Raw genomic sequence first — 6,578 nt, 5'->3', positions numbered from 1 at the left:
AGAGACTCGATGGCACAGAGAGAGAGAGAGAGACTCGATGGCACAGAGAGAGAGAGAGAGAGACTCGATGGCACAGAGAGAGAGAGAGAGACACTCGATGGCACAGAGAGAGAGACACTCGATGGCACAGATTGGCATGCCGGCAATCCATTAAGTGGCCAGCGGAGGTGGTTTTACAGCTGCTTTGAAACTGTCAGCCGCATCGGCTGCAATTGGAGCTTAGTGTGCCGGCACACTGGGAAATGTCACGGTTTCTCGAGGGTGGGCCGGGTCAATGGTATAGCGTTTCAATTGGGGGGGCACACTGGGGGACACAGCATAATGTAGGGGGGCCATGGCCCCCTCTGGCCCCCCCCGGCAACGCCACTGCCTCTAACCAGCTTAAAGACAATCAAGGGAGCAGGAGGTATGGTCCGATCCTGCTCCCTTGTGATGTGTGCGCGGCAACTTTTGCTGTGCGTCGGGATTTGATGTATCTCGGCGCACAACACTGAAGCCCAAAGCCTTCCGCACTTACTGCACTGGAAGGACAGGACACAGAAGAAAAAAAGCCAAGAGAAGAACGAAGAGGAGGAGGAAAAGTGACAGTGACAGAGAAAAGGTAGGAAAACCTTCAGTGAGAGTGAATTAGTGTGTGAGAGTGATGTTATGCTGTAGTTTATGCTGAATGTTTGTGAATGAGTGTGTGTGTGATAGCATTTATGTGTAAGGGGGGGTAGCATGGTATAGGGAGGCTGTAATCACATTCCTATCATGCCCAGGTTCCAGCATGTACTGGCTGCCTGGGCATGATAGGAGTGTGATTGCTGTTACCAATTATATATATATATATATAATATTTGTTGTTTTTTGTCCCATTTTGGTGTGTTAACCACACTTTTATTAAAAGTAAGTTACACCCCATAATTGGGCAGGATTTGATGCATTATTGTTAATGTCTGGCTCCATGTATAGTGATAGGTGGGACATGCAGTCTAGGGCACCAGGCTGGTGTTTTTGTTCTGTTTTCATTTATCCCTGCCGCTCTTTGTGGTACATGACAAGATCTTTTCCAAATTTAATCTGTATGATATATGGAGTTCAGCATTCTAAAGACAGTAATTTTACATTACTTTCTAAAGTTTATAAATCCTATTCTAAAAATTTGAATTTTGAAGAATTTTAAAAATTCTTATATAGCCTGCAAATAATATAAATAAGTTGAAGAATTTCATACAATAAATAACAATATCAAATATGGTTCTATGGTGAACCCATAAACGTTTTATAAGGGGCATTTTAATTAAATTGGGTGCCAAAAATAAACAAAATAAGGGCTAAGTTTTGTCAGACATATAGATATATATATATATAGATATATATATATATTTGCAAACTTAGAAAATGATGAAAATAAACAATTTCAACCTTAATAACTGAACAAAATAAGGTAATACTATTAGAAATGAAAACATAATTAGAAGAGAAAGTAAATAATGCAATTTTAGCATTAAAACAGTGGTAGGACAGGAAAGTCTCACAAATTACATTTAGACAGAAAAATCAGATGATCAAGATAGTTAGGTACCTGACTTATCTGTCTCCATCTATTGGGAAAGCTTTTGCTGATTATTATAAATCTCTTTATAATTTATTAGAAAACGAGAGCACCTCTATAGAGATTAAAGGATTTCTTACAAAACTTAATTAAATCGTTAGAAATTTTAATGCATACTTTTTATCAGATGCAATTTATAAGACATTAAAGCCTCTAATTTGACCTATATTGTATAGACCTTTTGCATAGAGAGAAACAAGGATGTTTTTTGTAAGAATTGCTGAGCGACAATATCTGCTATTCTTAAACCCAATACAGACCCTGATTTCTGTCACATTCAGGAGAATGTCTGCAGTCACTTCAGGCCATCCGCATAACAGGGGAAGCCTCTGTGACGCACAGCAGTAGACGGGCCCTTGACTCGCAGGCTTGTTCCCATGAATTATTTGCCCTAAGTTGCTGAATTCAGGCACTCTGATGTGGCCCTCTGTTTGGAAGTGATGTGTTTCTGCTCTATTTCCTGGCAAATCTTAATTCCTATTACTGTGTAAGACCCTGTTTAGACTACTCTCTGTCTAGTGATTTTGTATCCTGTTGACCTTATCTGTGTACGGAACCTAGCTTTGTGTGACTACACAATAGGTATATTGTTCCGGGCATTGGTTAAAAAACAACTGTCCTCTGTACCTGACCTGTTCCGTGTATTACCTGTGGCACCCGCATCTACAAAGATCTTGTCCCACAACACTGGCTTTGCTAATCTTCAACTCAGATATACTGTATTGGCCTCTACCTGAACCTCCATGCTATTGCTATTATCAAAGACTATGATCTCCAATATTGCGGCTAAACCCTTGGGTAGGTTATCAGGGTGTGTAACTCCTATGATGATTGCTCTAGGTTTAAGCATTTATGACATTACACCAGGGTCAAGATCTGAATCTGGGAATACCTCACTTCTGCCCATTCCCTGCTGTTAGTTTAGTCCCTAAAGCCATATCTTCCACACCAGTACCATTGAAACTCCCAGCTCCCCATTGTTACAGTGGGGAATCAGATACCTGAACCAATGTTCTATTCTTTAATAATAAAACCAAATATCTTATCTTACATTGGATTGTGTGCTTATATTCACTGCAACCATATGATCTGTCCTTATAGCAGAGTCCTACTAATGCCAGATTCAAGTCTCCGACGTCGACAGCACATACCACTCAGACACGTTTCTCTGTATCAGCTTGCTCAAGTGCGTGTAAGGTAAGTTCTGTCTCCTACTTCAAGCATATCCTCAAAAATCCTCATTGGAGTGACACAAATTATTAAATCTTTTTTTTCCAATTGGTGGGCAAAGCAGTTTAACGATATCCCCACTCACTCAAAGAGGAAGTAGCGAGCAGCAACAGAGGTTGTCTAGGCGCATTGTGCAGACGTCCACCAGCTGCCCCTGCTACACACCAGGGGATCTGGGGATGCATTGGTAAGTCTGGGGCGGCATAAAGCATTTCTGGGAGTAGAGTTGAATACCTAGGGAGCAGAGCAGCATATATGGGGTGCATAAAGAATATCTCGGGAGCAGAGTGGCATATCTATAAGTGAATTATAGATATGAACTAAAGGGCTTAAAATGGCTATTGGTTTTCCAAATTTCTGTTTGTATATAACATATCTTGTCAAAAGCAGGACTAATTGCATAATAGGTACCAAAATGTTAAAATACATGTATTTCTGTTCATTAGGTAAAATACTGTTTTACCATTACACTGTGTATTTTTTCTTTAAAAAATAAAATTTTCTTTAAAATAGCACAAAACTATAAGGCCTATAATCCGGCAAATACAGTATATATTTTCATATACATAGTGTCTTGCCATGATAGGAGTGTGATTGCTGACTATAAATGCTGGAAACAGTGTGATTGCTAACAGCTGTTTGATTGTAACAGATCCCAGATTCCAGCATTTACTGGCAGCCTGGGCATGATAGGAGTGTGATCCTATCCCAAAAGCCATCCAGAACTTACAATAAAATTTTATGTTCATGAACAGAACACTCCTATCATGCCCAGAGTCCAGCATGTACTGGTTTAATCGAACAAAAATAGTCTTAGCTGCATACATGGCTAATCACAAACTGGCAGCAACGTTTAATGCACATCAGTGGATGACGATGGAAAATACAGTTTCTATTTTCGCTCCATTAGAACAGTTAACTAAAGAAATAAGCTGAAGTTATGCGTCTGTTGCTAAAGTTGGTCCTTTGATTGCAGCACTGAAGCGTCTGCTAGAAAGAGAGGCGCAAACAGACCATGGTGTAAAAACAGCCAAAATATACCCTCTATTGGAGGCTGTTAACACATGTTTTCAAGACACTGAGTCTAACCATCTGTACTTCATTGCAACATTACTAGATCTGCAATTTAAAGAACATTATTTTAATGCAGAGAAGAAGCAGCGTGCACGGCAAATTATACAGGCACAGTTTGAGGTGAAGCATCTGGTGAAGGAGGCATGAGACATGCAGCACAGAGGAAAGTTTGCTAGAGAAACTGTCTTGTACAAGCGATGAGTCGCACGCTCCCTCACTTTTTGACATGTTTGATGAGATCCTACAGTAAACTCCCAGATCCACAGCAGTGCCGCAACAGCAGGAGATTTATCTAGCTGAACTACCTATCGCCAGAAGTGAGAATCCCCTTGACTACTGGCGCATGCACAAAACACTTTCCATTGCTTTTACGTCTTGCGTGCAGGTATTTATCTGCCCCAAGCACCAGCACAGAGTGAAAGACTGTTCAGTGCAGCATCTCATTTTCTTGATGAGAAGAGGAACTTTCTCTCTTCCTGAGAGCAACTTTTAGTCTTGAAGAGAAACCTGCCACTTTTACTTAAATAGAAAACAATTTGCTATGTGTAACTTAGATTAACATTGTGTAGCCATGTTCTTGAGGCTACATCTGTTTACACTTGTTAATTTTAGTTCTATTATTGCTGTTTTACACTGTAATTTTCACTTAAAGTGGAATAAGTTTACAAAAACAGAATAGAGGCCCTTTGCCATTCTGTGATATTTGCCTATTGTTTACATAAAATGGTTTGTTATGAGTACACACAGATGTCATCTGCTGTGTTTCAAGAGTTCATTAATAATGACACTTCCTTTCAGTTTTTGACATCATATGCCTGGATGGTATCTTAGTGCATTCTCCTTATCTGATCTCTCATCGTACACATGTTCATATTGACCTCCCAAAGCCTTTGGCAGAATATACGCCAAGATGGAAAAATACCAATTCAAAATATATCATTTCCACCTCTGGCTTTGAAATGTATCCAGTGAAATACCGTATTTCCCCATGTATAAGACGCTCCCTAAATTGACCCCCCACCTCCCCTAACTTTCAGCAGTCCAAATATTAATTTTATACTTACTGTTAGATGAGTTGCTGAGCAGTGTGGACACTATAAGGAAAGGGGCAGGGCCAATCAATGAACCTGAAAGGGGCATAGCAAATTTGAATACCAATTATGAAATAACATCTGATAAAAAATCAACCCAGAAAGAGTTGTTCTTATCCATCAAGTGCTAAAACTTCTCCAAACCACAGCAACAGAAATAATCATGCACTGCAGCACTTAGGTAGATGTAACCACTAAAACAATGTGTCCCATGACCAATCCTGTTAATGGAATTTATCCTACAAATCTATTTTGGTATAAATGTAAAATATCTGGTGCATTCTTTCATATACTTGCTGTGTGTGCTTAAATAAATCATTACATTGTAGTCAAACCTACATCTTCCTTATTTTATATAAAGCTAATATTACAACAATAAAATCCAGTATTTGTTTTTAAAAAGGATAACAAACAGTAAAACATGAATTTAAGGAGCTGGTTTGGTAATGTATAGTCATTTCAGTGAGGTTTCTCAAGAAGTAACCTCTGGGATTAATTTATACATTATGCAGGTACGTCCCAGCCCTTGCAGTAGAAATGTACTGGGCCAGGCCCATCTGCCATAGTAAATTCTGTTGCATCGGCACAACTATGCAAACTATCCTGCCAAGTCCTAACTTAGTGAATAAATCCCCTTGTCTCGTTTTATTTAAGGTGTATGTATATAATATCCATCAACATCCGCCATACACTGAGGCGATCGCTTTTGGGCTGGGGAACAATGGTGTCACTGAAATGCCTTGATAGCAAGGCGTTCAGCCACACCAAACACCCACCCCAGGACGCGCTGTGACTGCTCCGGGGAGCTGCTCTGGCGTCATGTGCTTTACAAAAAATATTGTCACGAAGGGTACAAAAACTAAAATCAAGCATTGTCACGAAGGGGTTAAGGTAACTACTTTCCCCCCCAAATTCAATAATGCATATGAAAGTACTTGGATTATGCATTGTTTATAGGGCTCACTGGGATAATACAGTGCCTGTTCCCGTACAGTTGGATAAATGGTGGCATTGCTGATTTCAGTTCCATCACATTGTGATTCCTTATGTAAAGCTCCTTAGAAAAAACTTAAACCATAATATCTGCAGTTTAATAAAAAAAAACCCTCATACTTTAAAAGCGATATGTGTCTTTTCTTTATAGGTTATGATAAAGCAGCTAAAATTGCAAAAACAGCACATAAAGAAGGTGCTACGCTGAAAGAAACAGCTATCAAACTCGGGCTAGTTACATCGGAGCAGTTTGATAAATGGGTTAATCCAGAAGATATGCTCGGACCCAAATAAACGTGAAAAAACATGTAAAAATGACTTTCAATGCTTGACAGAAGATACCAAACAATTGGTATTAATGATGGTCTGTTATCTACAAAAACTATTAAAATGATCTCTGCCTCAATTTTTAGCTGTTATTCAGAGCTCTGTTTGTAAATGTGTACATCAGTCCCATGGGAAAAATATTTTCTCCTTGAGCATGACCTATAGTGCTGTATACAGTCATGTTGACATTCACAAAACCTGGATTTATTTTTATGCTCCAGTAAACTTTATCTACTGACCTGGAAGTGGCCATAGTTGCAAGTTGT

This window comes from Spea bombifrons, chromosome 3 (assembly GCF_027358695.1).
Source record: "Spea bombifrons isolate aSpeBom1 chromosome 3, aSpeBom1.2.pri, whole genome shotgun sequence".
Lineage (NCBI taxonomy): Eukaryota > Metazoa > Chordata > Amphibia > Anura > Pelobatidae > Spea > Spea bombifrons.
The sequence above is the reverse complement of the archived record's forward strand: the minus strand, read 5'-3'. Positions refer to the sequence as shown.